The sequence below is a fragment of the Scyliorhinus torazame genome, chromosome 7, assembly GCF_047496885.1.
Source record: "Scyliorhinus torazame isolate Kashiwa2021f chromosome 7, sScyTor2.1, whole genome shotgun sequence".
NCBI lineage: Eukaryota > Metazoa > Chordata > Chondrichthyes > Carcharhiniformes > Scyliorhinidae > Scyliorhinus > Scyliorhinus torazame.
Window position 1 is genome coordinate 214,987,059 of NC_092713.1, and position 19,902 is coordinate 215,006,960.

The window sequence follows — 19,902 nt, forward strand, 5'->3', positions numbered from 1 at the left end:
CGGGGGGATGTTGATGGCGGCCCAGGGGGAAGGGGGCAGACTCACCTGGGGCTGAGGTAAGACCACCCCTCACACACACACTTGCGCTCAACGTACATGACACCCCCGCACGCTTTGGACAGAGCACAAAGGCAGCTTCTGTAGGTGTAACATTGACTTTAATAATCAAACGAGTTCATGCACGTGCCCTAGCCCCTAAAACTCATCTGTGTCCTGCACCCGTGCCAACTTACTCAGTGTCTAATTGTTTGGCCTTACGGGCCCTTTGACTACGCCTACGTGGTTCCCCAGACGGTACAGCAGAACTGGAGGTGGACTCCTGTGATTCCTGCCCTCTGACACTGGATCCCTTTGGCGGCCGTTTCCTGGGGCGTCCTGGCCTAGATGGGCCAGGCTGCGGCCCGGGCAACTGGGATGGTGAGCTGCCAGCCTGTCCTGCCCGTTGCCCACCCGATGCACCTGGGATGGAAGGGGGGGAGTCCGAGGTGTCGCGGTGTTCCGGGACCTCCCCTACAGGGGGACACGGGACGGACCACACCACCTCCTCCTCCCTCGGAGTGCCCGATGGCCCCCAGGCCTCTACATGGGTGGGGGATGCGAACGGACTGGCCATCCGACGCCCCCCCGACGTCTGGCGCTGCCAGTCCTGGAGGCCCGTGCTGGTATCGACAGGGGTCTGCAGGTTTGCAGCCATGGAGCCCAGGGGGTTGGCAAACCCTGTCTGTGACAGTGCGACGCCGGCTCGCACATAGCCACTGGCGCAGATGCCCTCAGCGATGGCCTGCAGAGACTGGGCCATGGCCTGCTGAGACTGGGCCATGGCCTGCAGAGACTGGGCTATGGACTGATGAGACTGGGCCATGGCGTTGAGCGCCTCTGCCATCTGGCGCTGGCACTGGCTCATGGCCTCCTGTGAGAGGGCAGCCATGTCCTGGGCCACAGACGCCGCCTGCACGGAAAGCCCCAGGCCTCGCAAACCGCTCCCCATGTCTGACACCGTTGCACCCATTGCCTCCACCGCGGACGCCACCTGTGCGGTGTCGGCCTGGATGGCACGCATGACCGGCACCACTTCCAGCTCCTGGACGCGGGTGGACTCCTCCACCTGCGACTGCAGCCGCCGCAAGCCGGCCGTCACCCTCTTCGCTCGTCTCCGGGTCGGTGGTTGCATCGGATCTATGGGTGGGTGTGGTAACTCCAGGAACCCGGGATCCATCTGGGCGGCAGATGTTCGCTTGGGCTGAGCTGCCCTCCGACCGCCCGGCCCCTCTGCTGCTCCTACCTCCACCTGCTGTACCGGGACGGCTGTGTTGTGCCCACCAGTGAGTGTACCAGACGCCTCATCACTCAAGTGCCCAACCGAGGTGAGTGTTTCTGCGATGGTGGAGGGTGTTGAAGACAGCAGTGGCGTTGTGTCGTGCTCTTCGTCCCACTCTGAGTCCATGGCACTTTGGGGTGGGGGTTCGTCTCCACCCATCCACTCTGAGTCACTGTCCGGTATTTCGTCTTCCTGGGTAGTGCTGTCCCGGGTAGGGGTGTCCTGGGTAGTGCTGTCCCGGGTAGGGGTGTCCTGGGTAGTGGTGTCCTGGGTAGTGGTGTCCTGGCTCGGATGTGACGGGGGCCTGTGGCTGCCCCCCTCGTCGCTGGGTGGCACACGCCTGCCTCGTCGCTCCCTCATGTGACGGGGGTGTCGTCACCCTGTTGCTCCAGGTCTCTCCGTTTCCCGTGGTGTGCGAGGGGCATCCTGCGGGCATCGCATGCCGGAGGGTCCTGGTCTCTCCGTCTCCCGTGACCTCCGAGGGGCATCCTGCGGGCGGTCTGCATCTGCGGGGATGGGTGCCTCGACGTTTGCTCCTGCGATACACAATGAAGCATGCATGGTTAGACACGCAGGCAGTGATCACGTGATATGGGAGAAGGGGGATATGGGGGAGGGGGGATATGGGGACGGGCTGTCGGTGGCTCACTTGCTAGTACGCCCCCGACCTCTGCATCAGCAACCTCCCGGTCGTCAGGTCCGCCAGCCAGTTCCAGGGCCCTTTCCTCGTGTTCGGTCAGTGGCCTCTCATCAGCGGGACCTCCTCCAGTCCTCACATGCTCCCTATTGTTGTGTGCGCGCTTCTCCTGTGGCGGGGGGGTGGGTGGGGGCGGTGGCAGGGGTAAAAGGCAACAGTGTTAGGCAGGTATATGAATGCACGCCATCGGTTGCGCGTGCATTGCAGAGGTTAAGGTTAGGGCTGGATTCACTTGGGGATATGGGGGATATGGGGGAGGGGGGATATGGGGGAGGGGGGATATGGAGGGAGGGGGGATATGGGGGAGGGGGGGATATGGGGGATATGGGGGAGGGGGGGATATGGGAGAAGGGGGGATATGGGGAGTTGGGGATATGGGGAGGCTCACCCTGCCTGCTCTGACGAGGTGGTTCACCTTCTTGTGGCACTGGGTGCCTGTCCGTGGTGTCAGGGCCGCAGCGGTGACGACCTCTGCCACTTCCCTCCACAGACGCCGGCTGTGGCGTGGGGCAACTCTGCGGCCGTGCCCGGGATACAGGGCGTCCCTCCTCTGCTCCACTGCGTCCAGGAGCGCCTCCACATCCCGTGACTCGAACCTCGGGGCTGAGCGGCGGCCAGCCATCCAGTCGGGTGTTCTGGTCGGGTGTTCCGGTCGGGTGGGGGGGGAGCAGCGCGGCCTTATGAGCCGTCACGCCGTGCGGCGTGTATGACGCTGCACGGCGTGAACCACGTGCGCAAGCGCGGATCCCGTCACGTAGCTGCTAGCCCATTTCGGGCCGGAGACTTTCGACCCATTTTTCCGGTGTGACGCAAGTCGGATTTGCGCCGTTTTTTGCGCCGATCGGCGGACCTTGCGCCGATAACGGAGGATTTCGCCCCTGAAGCCTGCTTTAGGATCACTCTGGGAAACAGGGGGCGTGATTCTCTGATCCTTAAGCTAAGTGCTGAGGCCATCGTAAACGCCGTCGCGCTTCTCAACGGCGTCAACATGCCCTCAGGAGCAACAATTCTTACCCCTACAGGGGGCCAGCACACTGCTCCAACTGCCGATCCCGGCGTCAGATGGGTGCCGCCATGCACAGTGGGACTGGAACCAATGCGCGCATACGCAGTGGAACCGGCACCAATGCGCGCATGCGCAGTGGCTCCCTTCTCCGCGCCGGCCCCGACGCAACATGGCGTAGGGCTACAGGGGCCGGCGCGGAACTGAACAGGCCCCCAGCCCGAGAGGCCGGCCCGCCAATCAGTAGGCCCCAATCACATCCCCCCCGGGGTCGGACCCCCCCCCCCCCCTCCCCCCACCCACCAGGGCGCCCCCCCCGATGCGTGCATGCCAAGGTCCCGCCGGGAAGATCTCACGTGGACGGTGCCAGCAGGACCCGGATTTTTTGCGCGACCGCTCGGCCCATCCTGGGCGGAGAATCGCGGGGGGGTCCGTGTAGAGTGGCCCCCGACAGGTGCCACACCAGCGCCAATGGTGCTGATTCTCTGCTCTCCGGAGAATCAGCGGACCAGTGCGGGGCGACCTTGCGCGATTTGCGCCCGTCCCGGCGAATCCCCGGCCCGGCCTGGGCTGAGAGAATCCTGCCCAGCATTCCCTTAATTGTAGTAGTGGGTTTTGCTGATGTGGACATGGCCAAGCGAGCATCTGTTACCAAAAGGTAAGTATAAACAAAAAATTAATTTTTAACTATGGATCCATGAGGAGGAGGAGTGTTTCTCTTCCTAGCTATACAACAATCAGATTGGCTGCTGCCAGCCCTTGCTGTTCATGTATCCCTTCCGTGATTTAACTCAGGCTACTTGTTTGACAAGTCAGCTCTCATTGGCAAAGGCATTGGCATGGAGGAAACAACAGTGACCCAAAGGCTCCCCAAGTTTCCATTAGTTCAAAAAGATGCAAGGCTTGAAGGAAATCCTTTTGTTTATCATTGCTTTTTCCATGGCAGTGCTTCGGAAAATCAGAGCTGACTTACAAACCATCCCTTTTCTCCTATAATACAAATTGTAATTGTTTGAAATTTGGCATTCCTGCATTTGTCCTTATGAGTGCAAGACGTAAAACTTTGTCAACATGTCACTCTTTTCAGCAATATTCAAGTTCTGTACTACCTTGTGACTCCAGTAAGAAGTCTTACAACACCAGGTTAAAGTCCAACAGGTTTGTTTCGAATCACTAGCCTTCGGAACACTGATTCCTCAGGTATCAGGCTATGATACGAATGCACCTTCCATGGCTTTAAAGTCCTGGCAAGGAACTTGAATCCCGAGCTTTTGGCTCAGAGGAAAGCGATGCTACCCATTGCGCAACATGATTTGCTATCTTGTATCTCATGGTGCTGTATTAATTCAATTAATTCTGGAGATTCTGAGCCTTTTCAAAGTCAAGACACTTGCCTGAGTTTAAATGGACCTCATTTAATTGAAAGTCACTATGGGCTGTTGTCCCATTTTGAGAGAGAGCTGACAGGTGGTGATTTAAGCTGTGGGTCATCGCACCTCAGTCGAGGGGCAAGGTTGGGAAGGTGGGCCTTCATGGATAACCTGTACCACTACAAGATTTGAACCTGCACCATTGTGTCACTCCGCATCACGAACCAGCCATCCAGCCAACTGAGCTAACTAACCCCCATTAAATAATGGCACGGTTGAATGCCCTATTTTGTTGACATACGCCTTAATTTGATGTACTTTACTGCACTTTTCATATTTTTGAATCTGTGCTTATTGATTTTCAGGAAACAGATGTTGTGTACTAACCTTTTGTTTAATCAACTACCTAGATGCTTAATCAGTTCTTGACAAATCTGAAACACTTGTTCTGTCTCCTCAAATTATGAATTTAATTAATAACTGAGCCAAAAATGTCTCGTCCTGATTTCTATGTTGCAATATTTATTGGTACATCCTTTTCATTCCAAGATATCACAGAAATACCAATTAAATTCTAATGTATTTGATTTTCCAATGAATGGTAATGAAACATTTTGAACTTTGACTTTTTAACCAATCATTTTAAATTTGGGATTGTACTGATCACACTAACTGCTTATCTAACTATCCAGTGTTTTTTTCCCCAGTAAAATGTATTTTGTGTAAATTGCAAGTGGGAGCATTGGTGAGGAATCAAATAGGATGATTACACATAGTTAGATGAGGACTTAATCTGTAGGCACAATAGATACATTCTGTGAGATGTGAATGAGTTGTGGTTTCATGTAGGGAGATGGGGTTCAAGGAAAGAAGGCTACATAAATATATATTTAAAGGATCAATTGGTAAAGGATGGTGCTGATGGATAAGCTGAGGAATTTTTCTACAATGTGGTGAATGCTAGTAATGAATCTTTGGGGTTAAAAAGATGTACAGCTAGCAATTACATCCGCATTGTAATATCTGAAGCAAGACCGTGAGCAGGGATGAGTATATATGTTTTACTTGGATAGCTAGGTAGGAACGTAAGAACATAGACATACAGTGCATAAGAAGGCCATTTGGCCCATCGAGTCTGCACCATCCCACTTAAGCCCTCACTTCCACCCTATCCCCATAACCCAATATCCCCTGCTAACCTTTTTGGGCACTATGGGCAATTTATCATGGTCAATCCACCTAACCTGCACGTCTTTGGACTGTGGGAGGAAACCGGAGCACCCGGAGGAATCCCACGCAGACACGGGGAGAACGTGCAGACTCCGCACAGTCAGTGACCCAGCGGGGAATTGAACCTGGGACCCTGCCGCTTTGAAGCCACTGTGATATCCACTTCTGCTACCGTGCTACCCTATTAGGAGTTCCATTATTCATTGCGAATAAGTTGTGTTAACTGAGAAGGCGAATACAACTTTGGTGAATGGACACTTGCATTAATTCAGTGTCTGATCAGGTATAGTACCCTCTACAGCAGTGTTTTTCAAACTTTTTTTCTGGTGACCCATTTTTGCAAAATGGCCGACTCTTGCGAGCCACACCACATTCACAATAGATTCTCCATAGTTACTTTTATAACGGTCACATTCATTGTTAGCACTTCTGTATTATTAAATGTAAAAAATTGTAAATGTAAACTTTCTCCCTGTGTCTGCATGTGTTTCCTCCGACAGTCCAAAGATGTGCAAGTTAGGTGGATTAGGCCATGCTAATTGCCCCTTAGTATCCAAAAGGTTAGGTTGAGTTACTGGGATACGGGAATAGGTTAGAGGCATAGGCTTGAGTAGGGTGCTCTTTCCAGGGACCGCTGCAGAATCGATGAGCCGAATGGCCTCCTTCTCCACTGTAATTCCTATGAAAATATATTTTTTATTTTTTGTTGTTATTTGGAGATCTAAATAACCTATTATAAAAATCTCTGCACAAGTCAATGTGCGAGACTGGGGTGTTTGAAGGGGGAATGAGGAAATTCTTGGAAACACACGTGGGTGTTGGACTGATGAGGAAGAAGGGGACTGATAGGGAAGAAAGGAGACTCACCATTGACCGCAAAGTCGGTCTCACTGAGAGAGTGACTCATCTCAGAAAGTGAGAGGAGAGTCACTCCCCTTTTTAAATATACATCAAAATCCTTATGAACACACAGCACAACTTTGAGCATCGATCTGATTAACAAGAGTAAGACTAAAATAGGGCTCGATCTGCTGGCCTCGTTACACTCGTACTCAAGCCTAACGAGGCCGGTGAATAGCGGGAGAGGCCAAAAACTGGAACCACGCCAGGCACCAAACAGTTTGCGATGCAAATGGCCTGCTCCCATAGGCGAATTTGGAATCTCGCCATTGCGTGCAAGAAACCAATTAAGTTCCATTTCTATTCAATTAACGAGAGCCAGCTATCATCCAACGGCCTCCTGTCATTTATCCACCTCCCCAGCAAGTGCTCACGCTGGCACCAATTAGTACTCCTGTTGACAAACATGAACCTGGCAGAAGGGCCTCCGTGGGGAGATGAGGAGGGGAGTAGCAATCTTTGCTCACAGGCAAAGAGCCCGGTGGCACTGGGCGTGCCACCCCAGTGCTTGGTGGGGGACCCTCTGCAGGGGTGGGCCGCTATGGGAAGGTGGAGGGGAGAGGTGCTGGGGCGGGGGGGGGGGGCAGAGGGGGCAATCGCTCACGGCACCACTGTGCCAACCCTTGAATCCCAACCCCATTGCAGGGGCAACCTCTGAACCTGCCTATCTTCCCCAATGATCACCCATAACCCCCAATGAATGATGAGGCCTCTGGCTGCTTGGCTGAAGGCAATCGCTAATACGGAATTGGCAATCGTGGTTAACTGAGCACTTGACACATGCCATGTGGGTTCCCATGGGTAGGCGGGCCATGTGGCATGTGGGAATCATTGCCTAGCATTCCAATCATAACTTGCTGCCTGGAGACTGTGTGGAAGTCAACACCACACACGCAGCAGCCAACATCCGAACACCCAGGGGATGAGACACAGCTGCCACGACATGACCACAGCCGGAGGGTGGATGGGGGCCATGGGTAGGGGTGTTGCCTGGAGAGACAGGAAAAGGGTCAGCCTGCATTGCGCAAGAAAGTGACTGAAGCTGCAAAATGTCTGGACAAAACGTTGTTTACTGTGCTGTACGGTATCCCAATTCCCAATAGTGCCGCCCTCCCAGCACCCCCCCGCCCCCAATCCCACCCCCGCACCACTCCCTATCTAACCCATCCGCCTGACCCCGGTGCCCTCAGTGATGCTCAACTTGCCTGCCCCTCTTAGCTCTACAACTACGTCAAGGTGCGACTCCAGGATGCACATCTGAGGTGGAACATCCAGTTGCTTACCTCATCACGTGACCTTCGATCCCCCTGGTCGGCGTCCTCTGGGAGCTCTGGGCTGGAGGGCCCCGGCTCACTTGTCGTCGGTTCAGGCACAGCCGAGCCGCCCTGTCCTGTGTGCTGACCCCCGTAACGCGGCCTTTCAGGGGGGCAGAACTTGGGAGTGCTGGTGGCCACCGTCAACCGCCCCATGGGACAGGCCTGGGTTGACACTCAACACCCCTCCTCCCGGTCGGTGCCCATTGCACATAGGGTTCACCTTGGGACGGAGAGGCAGCTGTTTTGAGCCCCGGCTCCCCCTGCATCAACTGACTTTGCCAGCCCTGGTGATTCCCGTTAGTCCACACCACTGTGTCAACGCCCTCACCGATGCTCCTCAGTGACTGGTACGCATCCCCCAGTGACCAGGCCATGCTCTGCAGTGCCTCAGCCATGCCCACCTGTGACTGGGACATGCTCTGCAGCATCTCGGCCATTCCCATCTGTGAGCGGGTCATGTCCCACAGAACCCCATTAAGGTCGACCTGGTACTGAGTGACATCCCCCAGTGAGGCAGAAATGCTGCTGAAACCCTCAGCTGTTGCCACAACAGACTGCACAATGTCTTGGATACCTTCACTCATGGTGCCGACCTTGTTCACCAAGTTCTCCACTGCGGTCGCCACCCTTGCAGTGTTGGCATTGTTGCACTCATTGCCAGTGCCATCTCCTGCACTTGTAGCCTCTGTGACTCTTCCAGTTGGCTATGGATCTGCAGGAGTGACGCTAACATCTCCCTCTGAACATCCAGGTTGGTCCATATCGTCCCCATCAGCTCCGGCTAACTCTGTTCCAGAGGCTCAGCATTCGGCTGACCAGGGCTCCAGCACACCTCCAACTGCTGTCTCGTCTGGGGGTTCCTGCCTCCACCAGATGTGCACCAGCAGCAGTGTGGTGCTCACCAGATTGTGCACCAGAGGCCTGACTACTATCATTTCCCACCGAGGTGTGTGTACCTGCGCTGGTGGAGAGTGGGGATGATAGCTGTGCCGTGACTATAACAGTTGTATTCTTGGAGCTCTCCTCCGAGGTGTTCTCCTTGGAGTCAGGCGACGGGCCGCCCGGGATGGGCCAGTGCCGTCCGCTACTGGACCTGTGGGAGAATGGACATGTGGTCAGTGAGAGGGATGGGTCAGTCAGTAAGGCAATCACTACTCATGTTTGACAGGTGCTCCGGGTGGAGCCTAGTGGTCCCTCACCTCAGTGGCATCCGCCCTGTCTTTGGCCACACCAGTCACCTCCAGGGCCACTCCTTGAAGGAGGTGAGGATTCTTATGTCCGGCACCCCACCGCCAGTCTGGGCCCTCTCCAGACGATTACGGGAGAGCTTTTCCTGAGGGGACACAGAGAGGGAATCGTTAGCCACACGCATGGTTCACAGTTGTGGTGGGGGGGGGGAGGGGGGGGATGTGAAAGGAGGGTTGGGGTGGGGGGGTGTTGGAGTGGTGGGTGGAGGGAGTGCGGAAGGGGCAGGGAGATGGAGAGAGGGTTGGGGGTCGCCTGGGGCGATGCTCCCTTGGGGGGTTGGGGGGATGGGATGTTGGTGTCTACTCACTCGTACTGCCTGGTGTAAATCGTTGACCTTTTTCCGACACTGGATGCCAGTCCTCCTGGTCACACCGCCTGAGCTGACTGCTGCCGCCACCTCATCCCAGGCAGCACTGATTGCCTCGTGGCTCACCCTCCGGGATCCTCGGGGAACAGGATATCCCTCCTGGTCTCCACCATGTCCAACAGCCTGCCCAGATCAGTATCCCTGAATCTTGGGGCTGGCCTCCTCGGCGCCATTGTTGCGAGCTGGCTGGGGTTGGCTGAGCAAGTGCAGCTTAAGTGCTGCTCGACCTTGTTAGCGAAGGGCTGGCGAGCACGGTCCTGGCAAATCAGCTGGCTGTCATGATATTCAAACACACACATCATGATGGACACACTAACAGGCAAATCAGAGTACACAACACCACAACCAATCACAGACAAGAACACCAACCACATAAAAAGCACGAGCACGACACCTGGTGGTCAGTAGGTCTGGGGAGAAGGGAACAAGAAAGAGCTGTTGAAACACCACAAGCAGGGAGCCCCCCACGTGCAGAGTGCAAAGACCAAACTGTAAATAGTGAGTTTAAATAAAGAAGCGTTGTACCATATGCAACTGTGTTGGCTCATCTGTGTGTCAGAACACCCAACACCACATGGTACAGGAGTGGATCGATACCTGCCTACTAACCTGCCATTCTGGACATGGACCACACCGGCAAACCGCAGCCGATGCAAGTCACGGGGAACCTAGGCACCAACTGGAAGCTCTACAGGCAGCGATTTGACCTGTACATCCGTGCCACCGAAAAACAGAATGTCTCGGATGACTCGAAGATTGCAATGCTCCTCTTCTACGCAGGCCCGCACGCAACCGATGTCTTTAACTCACTGGTGTTCGAAGAAGGCGAAAACCAGGCCAAATATGACACGGTCATCCTCAAACTGGACCAGCACTTTCAAGTTGAGGTAAATGAAAGTTTTGAAAGATACATCTTTCAGCAACGCCTGCAAGGTAAGGAGGAGCTTTTTCAACCCTTTTTGACGCACCTCCGGATTCTAGCGCAGTCCTGCGGTTACGGCACCACCACAGAGTCCATGATCAGGGACCAGATTGTTTTTGGCGTTGCCTCTAGTGGCCTACGCCAGCAGCTTCTTAAAATGAAAAGCCTCACCTTAGCGTCTGCTGTGGAAGCCTGTGTCCTCCATGAAAATGCTACCTGCCGTTTTGCCCGATTTCAGGCGTCCGAGTTGGCACGGAGGGGGTCCCCAGCCGTCGAATCGGCAAGCCAGGCCACCCACGACGTCGAACGCATCCAGGCCGTCGATTACTTCCCGACCCACGGCCCGGACGACAGCGGCCGCTTCCCGCGTTTTTCGCGGTCTCCCGCGCAGGTGCGCGCCAAAAATAACGGCCACAACGAGGGACGCACTGCGCAGGCGTGCCCACCGCAAGATCGCACTGCGCATGCGCAGTGGCGCAACGAACGCCGTGACGTCATGACGTGCAGCAATTGTGGAGGTCTACACTTAAAAGGGCAATGTCCTGCAAAAAACCGACAGTGCCACAGATGTGCAATGATGGGCCACTACGCAGCCCGCTGTCGTGCGGCTCAACCCATGGATCCGGCGCATTCTCGACAACCTCGCACACGAGTCAGGACCGTCCAGCCCACGCATCAAGACTTCCAGTTAAGTGATGCAGATGACCAGGATGCCTTCCGAGTTTCCGTCATTGATGTCAACAAGGTCAATGCCATCAATCCAGCCGATGAGTGGTGTGCCACCCTGACGGTCAACCCGAATTCGTCGCAAACCCATTAGACTGGACTTATAATACGGTTCATATGTTTAACAAGTTGCACAATTTTACATGATAACCTGTTGTTGTTTATCGTTCCAGATGTCGTCTGACTGGACAACTGTTCAAGTTTTTTTTTCTTCTTCTCTCGTTCGCATTTCTGTTATGTTATGGTACAACTGGATTCATGTGACGCACTCGACATCGCCCCATGTACATAGTTCCGTCATAGACACATGCTGCACACGACACACACACACTCTTAGATGCACTCACGTCACGATCATATTTATTACCACGTAGGCACATATCTTTGTAAAAAGGGGGGATGTCATGATATTCAAACACACACATCATGATGGACACACTAACAGGCAAATCAGAGTACACAACACCACAACCAATCACAGACAAGAACACCAACCACATAAAAAGCACGAGCACGACACCTGGTGGTCAGTAGGTCTGGGGAGAAGGGAACAAGAAAGAGCTGTTGAAACACCACAAGCAGGGAGCCCCCCACGTGCAGAGTGCAAAGACCAAACTGTAAATAGTGAGTTTAAATAAAGAAGCGTTGTACCATATGCAACTGTGTTGGCTCATCTGTGTGTCAGAACACCCAACACCACACTGGCGATCTGGCATTCGTGGTGAGAAGCCCGTGAGGCCTCATTAAGTGGACCAATTAATGTTGAATAGTGTTGCCGGCCTCGCTGGGCCAAGCGCCGGGAAGCTCGCTGCTATTCCCTCTCGCTACAGCACTTGGAAATATTTCCAGAGAATCGCGCCCATCAATTCAACAGACATCAACAAGATTAACTGCAGCAGAAATTCAACCAACACTGGCAACGTTAATAGTAACAGAAATTAAGGGCAGCACGGGCACAGTGGTTAGCACTGCAGCCTACGGCGCTGAGGACCCAGGTTCGAATCCTGGCCCCAGTTTACTGTCCGTGTGGAGTTTGCACATTCTCCCCTTGTCTGCGTGGGTTTCACCCCCATAACCCAAAGATGTGCAGCTTAGGTGGATTGGCCACACTAAATTACCCCTTAATTAGAAAAGAAAAATCATTGGATACTCTAAATTTATAAAAACAAAGAAAAATAGTAACAGGAATTCAACATTCAGTGATAATGTTAACAGTGGCAGACATTAAACATGCATCCGATTCAGAACATTAACCTTGAAGTCGGTCTCTTTGTGTGATTGTTGACTCCATGCTTCCTATGATCTGTACTTGAACAGATGCATTTTCCCTGACTGGGATGGATGGAGTTCCCAAACCCAAACCCATCGCCCAAGAGCTGAGTTCAGAATGGGGCAAACATGAATCAGCTTTGTAAAAATGGACCAACTGAAAGTGGGGAGATCCCTAAAGGATACACAGGAATTATCTGCTAAATCCTGTATATGGGAGTACTCCGGCTGTGAGTTGCTGACTGGGGTACTTGTAGAAACAAATCCCAGTAAGCAGTTACTTGATCTTGGGTGGAAGATACAGGCCTGGATAAAAAAAAGAGCTCGAAGGAAAACTGGAAACTAACTCTGTGCAGAAAGAGCCTCTTCAGGAAATAAATTTAAAGATAATTGTTTATTTCTTTTAAACTCTTCAGTTGTAGGTGCAGGTACTGACTAACCAGGCCGATCAGCTGCTGCAGAAACGGGAGTGGCAGCTAAATCCTGTGTCGGTGGCTGTAATAGTGATCCCAGGAGGCAAGAAAGTTCACGGCACCGGCCTCTACATCAGCCTCATGTGGTCATACTTGCAGCAAAAATTTATCCAGGGAGAAAATGGGAAAAAAGGTCAGGGGCGAAATTCTCCCCCAACGGCGCGATGTCCGCCGACTGGCGCCAATCAGACGGGCATCACGACGGCCCAAAGGTGCGGAATGCTCCGCATCTTTGGAGGCCGAGCCCCAACATTGAGGGGCTAGGCCGACGCCGGAGGGATTTCCGCCCCGCCAGCTGGCGGAAATGGCGTTTGTTGCCCCGCCAGCTGGCGCGGAAATGCGGCGCATGCGCGGGAGCATCAGCGGCCGCTGACAGTTTCCCGGCGCATGCGCGGTAGCGTCAGCGGCCGCTGTCAGTTTCCCGCGCATGCGCAATGGGGAGAGTCTCTTCCGCCTCGGCCATGGTGGAGGACATAGCGGAGGCGGAAGGGAAAGAGTGCCCCCACGGCACAGGGCCGCCCGCGGATCGGTGGGCCCCGATCGCGGGCCAGGCCACTGTGGGGGCACCCCCCGGGGTCAGATCGCCCCGCGGACCCCGGAGCCCGCCCACGCCGCCTGGTCCTGCCGGTAAATACCAGGTTTGATTTACGCTGGCGGGACAGGCAATTTCTGGGCGGGACTTCGGCCCATACGGGCCGGAGAATCCAGCGGGGGGGGTCTCGCCAACCGGCGCGGCCCGATTCCCGCCCCCGCCCAATCTCCGGTACCAGAGACTTCGGCGGGGGCGGGGGCGGGATTCACGGCGGCCAACGGCCATTCTCCGACCTGGCGGGGGGTCGGAGAATGACGCCCCAGGTTTGGGGATCATTTTTTGAGACCATTTGGCGGCCCATTTTACATCATCCTGCGACCCACCTGTGGGTCTGAACCCCCACTTTGGAAAACACATACAGATCGTGCCTGAAAAGTTGTCTGGAATTGAGATGCAGTAATATTCCATGTCCATCACTTCCAATGCCAGCAGCATGGATATTTCATGCTGTATTCAAATTTAAATAGCTCTAGTGTGCTGCTTGGTGTTAATTGTGCTTGAGTACCTGCACGCGTGAACAGTGGACACAAAATTGTGAGAACTAGCATGAGTTAAAGCTAGCCTACACTACATAAAGTCAGCCTTTAAGCCTACTCTTAAAGGGAGGTGCATTGGACATGAAACAGGTGCGCTCGTCATCCTAAAAGTGATTTTGATGTGAGGAACACACAGTAATGGCAAAACATGGGAGTGACTGGACTCCAAATTTTTAAGATGCTGAGGCCTCGATGTCGGAGGTGGGCAGGAGGTAGAGATGCTATCTATCCATGAGGGACCAGGAGGCCCTCCAGACACATTTTGTGAAGGCAGTGGGATCCGATAGCCGTGGCGTCAGAAAGACCAAGGAACTGATCATCGACTTCAGGAAGCATAGCACGACTCACACTCTCGTCTGCATCAATGGCTCAGAAGTGGAGAATGTCGATAGCTTTAATTTCCTGGGGTCACCATCACCATCACCAACAGTCTGTCCTGGTCCACTCATGTTGATGCAACAGCCAAGAAATCCTAATAATGTCTCAACTTCCCACAGAAGCTGAAGAAATTTGACATGTCTGTATCGACTATCACAAACTTTTACAGATGTGCCCGAGAGAGCATCCTATCCGGCTGCATCACAGCTTGGTATGGCAACTGCTCGATCCAAGATCGCAAGAAACTGCAGAGTGTGGTGAATTCAGCCCAACGCATCACACAAGCTTGTCACCCTCACATTGATTCTGTATATTACTCTCCCACCCAGACATTGCCTTCTTCCAGACCCTTCCATCAGGCAGAAGGTACAGAAGTCTGAAGACCCGCACATTCAGACATAGGAATAGCTTCTTCCCCACAGCTACAAGACTCCTCAACAACTCCCCCTCGGGCTGATCTTTTACCTGTAAGAACACTATTCACGATGCCCTATGCTGCTCTTGCCCATGTATTTGCTTTGTTTGGCCCCTTGTTCCGCACCGTAACCCATCACTGTTTGTATGGGCGGTCGGGACTCTCGTGCGGCAGCTGCAGACTCAGTTCGCGGCCGCCCTGGTGGGGGGCTGGGGGGATAGAGCATCGGGGTGGGACTTATGGGCAGCCGGGGCAGTGATTGGGCCGGTCCGATGCAGCGGCGCTCCGCCGATCGGGGGGGGGAATCTTGTTTGTTGGTGTTGGTCCGCGTTCCGTGTCCGCCATGCGCTCGGCGCGGAAGTGCGGTGGTGCGTATCCGCAGCCAAAGCTGCGTGAAGCTCCCGGGATCCCCTCTAGCCCCCATAAGGTAAGTGAATCGCCTTTTATTTTTTGCAGGGAACTGGGGAGTGCAACGCCTGCGTTTTTACATCGGCTTGGGGACATAGTCCCATTTTGGGAGAATGTTCAAATGCCGTATCTTACCAACTGTATTACTAGACTCAGGTGAAGCTCAATGTATCACAGCCCCATCACTCACCGATCAATATTTTCTATCAATCACATCTCATAATCACAGGCTTCTGGATGAGAGATTAGGAGGAGGAGGAGGGCTGAGGCTTTTAACAGAGGGGCAGTACGGTAGCATAGTGGTTAGCATAATTGCTTCACAGTTCCAGGATCCCAGGTTCAAGTCCCGGCTTGGGTCACTGTCTGTGCGGAGTCTGCACGTTCTCCCTATGTCTGCGTGGGTTTCCTCCAGTTGCTCCGGTTTCCTCCCACAGTCCAAACATATGATTTTGGCGGATTGGCCATGCTAAATTGCCCTTGGTGTCCAAAATTGCCCTGAGTGTTCGGTAGGGTTACTGGGTTATGGGGATAAGGTGGAGGTGTGAGCTTGGGTAGGGTGCTCTTTCCAAGAGCCGGTGCAGACTCGATGGGCCGAATGGCCTCCTTCTGCACTGTAAATTCTATAAAGGAGGCTTTAGACACAGAGAATGTTCAAGCAGCAATTCTCCTAGCCGCACCTCAGTGAAGAACGTTGGGTGAAATTGTTCCTCCTTTGAAAATAATCAGCCATTGAGGACAAGTGGGGCCATGACCCTGATGGCTTGTCAATCCCGGCCGTCAACGGAACCCTCCTCAGAAACTCTGCGCAATTACGGATGGCAGGTGGGCTCTGCAGGTGGGAGGACCAATGAGAATGCTGGAGGCTCTGGGCTGCTCGCTGTTCCACTTGGAGAGGTGGGCACTGCCCATGTAGGAGGAAGACAGCGAGGACACCTCAACATGGAGGTACCCTCTAAAATTGTTAAAAATATTTTAAAATTACAGCTGCAAGCCCATTGTTGTGAAGGCTCAGCTCGGAAATTATAAACATGGACATGGCAAAATCAGATTGTAGTGGGTTCATAGAATCATAGAAGTTTACAGCATGGAAAAAGGCCCTTCGGCCCAACCAGTCCATGCCGCCCAGTTTTTACCATTAAGCTAGTCCCAGTTGCCCGCACTTGGCCCATAACCCTCTATACCCATCTTACCCATGTAACTATCTAAATGCTTTTTAAAAGACACAATTGTACCCGCCTCTACTACTACCTCTGGCAGCCCATTCCAGACACTCACTACCCTCTGAGTGAAGAAATTGCCCCTCTCGGCCCTTCTGAATCTCTCCCCTCTCACCTTAAACCTATGCCCTCTAGTTTTAGACTCCCCTACCTTTGGGAAAAGATGTTGACTATCTACCTTATCTATGCCCCTCATTATTTTATAGACCTCTATAAGATCACCCCTAAGCCTCCTACGCTCCAGGGAAAAAAGTCCCAGTCTATCCAGCCTCTCCTTATAACTCAAACCATCAAGTCCCGGCAACATCCTAGTAAATCTTTTCTGCACTCTTTCTAGTTTAATAATATCCTTTCTATAATAGGGTGACCAGAACTGCACACAGTATTCCAAGTGTGGCCGTACCAATGTCTTGTACAACTTCAACAAGACATCCCAACTCCTGTATTCAATGTTCTGACCAATGAAACCAAGTATGCCGAATGCCTTCTTCACCACCCTGTCCACCTGCGACTCCACCTTCAAGGAGCTATGAACCTGTACTCCTAGATCTCTTTGTTCTATAACTCTCCCCAACGCCATACCATTAACTGAGTAGGTCCTGGCCTGATTCGATCTGCCAAAATGCATCACCTCACATTTATCTAAATTAAACTCCATCTGCCATTCGTCGGCCCACTGGCCTAATTGATCAAGATCCCGTTGCAATCCTAGATATCCTTCTTCACTATCCACTGTGCCACCAATCTTGGTGTCATCTGCAAACTTACTAACCATGCCTCCTAAATTCTCATCCAAATCATTAATATAAATCACAAATAACAGTGGACCCAGCACCGATCCCTGAGGCACACCACTGGTCACAGGCCTCCAGTTTGAAAAACAACCCTCTACAACCACCCTCTGTCTTCTGTCGTCCAGCCAATTTTGAATCCAATTGGCAACCTCACCCTGGATCCCGTGAGCTTTAACCTTCTGCAACAATCTACCATGTGGTACCTTGTCAAAGGCTTTGCTAAAGTCCATGTAGACAACGTCTACTGCACTGCCCTCATCTACCTTCTTGGTCATCCCCTGAAAAAACTGAATCAAATTTGTGAGACATGATTTTCCACGCACAAAGCCATGCTGACTGCCCCGAATCAGTCCTTGCCTCTCTAAATGCTTGTAGATCCTGTCTCTCAGAATACCTTCTAGCAACTTACCTACTACAGACGTTAGGCTCACCGGTCTGTAGTTCCCAGGCTTTTCCCTGCTGCCCTTCTTAAACAAGGGCACAACATTCGCCACTCTCCAATCTTCAGGCACCTCACCTGTGGCTGCCGATGATTCAAATATCTCTGTTAGGGGACCCGCAATTTCCTCCCTAGCCTCCCACAACATCCTGGGATACATTTCATCAGGACCCGGGGATTTATCTACCTTGATCCCCTTAAGACTTCCAGCAGCTCCTCCTCTGTAATATGCACACTTCTCAAGACATCACTATTTATTTCCCTTAGTTTCCTAACATCCATGCCTTTCTCCACCGTGAATACCGATGAGAAATATTCATTCAGGATCTCACCCAACTCTTGTGGCTCTGCACATAGATGTCCTTGTTGATCCTTAAGAGGCCCTACTCTGTCCCTTGTTACTCTTTTCCCCTTTATGTATCTGTAGAATCTCTTTGGATTCTCCTTTGCATTATTTGCCAAAGCAATTTTATGTCCCCTTTTTGCCCTCCTGATTTCCCTCTCAACTCTATTTCGACAATCTCTATACTCTTCAAGGGATCCACTTGACCCCAGTTGTTTATGTACGTCATATGCCTCCTTTTTCTTTTTGACCAGAGTCTCAATATCTCGAGTCATCCAGGGTTCCCTACTTCTACCAGCCTTGCCCTTCACTCTAAAGGGAATGTGCTTACCCTGCACCCTGGTTAACACATTTTTAAAAGCCTCCCATTTACCAGCCGTCCCTTTGCCTGCCAACAGTCTCCCCCAATCTACCTCTGAAAGTTCCTGTCTGATACCATCAAAATTGGTCTTGCCCCAATTAAGAATTTTAACTCTTGGGCCAGACCTATCATTCTCCATAGCTATCTTAAAGCTAATGGAGTTATGGTCACTTGTCCCAAAGTGATCCCTCACTAACACTTCTGTCAATTGCCCTTCCTTATTTCCCAAGACAAGGTCAAGTTTTGCCCCCTCTCTTGTCGGTCCATCCACATACTGAATGAGAAATTCCTCCTGAATACACTCAACAAATTTCCCTCCATCCAAGCCCCTAATGCTATGGCTGTCCCAGTCAATGTTGGGAAAGTTAAAGTCCCCTACTATTACCACCCTATTATTCTTGCAGCTATCTGTAATCTCCTTACATATTTGCTCCTCAATTTCCCGCTGACTATTTGGGGGCCTGTAGTACAGTCCTATCAAGGTGATCTCTCCCTTCTTATTTTTCAGTTCCACCCATATAGACTCAGTGGGCAAACCCTCGGATATATCCCTTCTGAGTACTGCCGTGATGTTCTCCCTAATCAAAAACGCCACTCCCCCTCCTCTCTTACCTCCTGTTCTATCCTTTCTATAGCATCTGTACCCCGGAACATTGAGCTGCCAGTCCTGCCCCTCCCTTAGCCATGTTTCAGTCATAGCTATAATATCCCAGTCCCATGTGCCCATCCATGCCCTGAGTTCATCCGCTTTGCCCGTCAGGCCCCTTGCATTGAAATAAATGCAGTTTAATGTAGACTTTCCTTGCTCTCTGCCCTGCTTTCTCTGGTCATGCTTTACACACTCTCCCTTCCTGCCTTTTGTTTCTGTCCCCACTGACTTCCTACATCGGTTCCCATCCCCCTGCCACATTAGTTTAAACCCTCCCCAACTGCACTAGCAAACACACCCCCGAGAACATTGGTTCCGGTCCCACCCAGATGCAGACCGTCCGATTTGTACAGGTCCCACCTCCCCCAGAAGTTAGATCCTCTGAAAAATAAACTTGAAGGGCAAATTAAAAAAGATTTTGTGGTAACTGTAGAACCGAACAGGAGAACTAACAGGAACACACAATCGGATAGATATGAACAACTGGTTTATTATGGTATACACAAAATAACAAAACTACTGCTACTCCTCTCCCCGGAGGGCCACACTCCCTGACCTGCACCTAGGTCAGGGTTTGTGCACTGAGTAGCTTCCCCTTGTTAAGGGTATGATCCCAGTGGCATCGCCAAACTGGCCAGAAGTGTCCACCTGCTGTAGCCAGTATGATATTTTTAAAATTCATTGACGTGATGTGGGCATCGCTGGTTAGGCCAGCATTTATTGCCCATCCTGAGTTGCCCTTCATAAAGTGCTGGTATGTTGCCTTCTTGAACTGCTGCAGTCCTTGAGGTGTAGGTGCACCCGCACTGCTGTTAGGGAGGGAACTCCATGAGTTTGACCCAACGACAGTGGAGGAACGGCGATATATTTCCAAGTCGGAGTGGTGAGTGATTTGGAGTGCAGCCTTCAGGTGGTGGGGTTCCCAGGTATG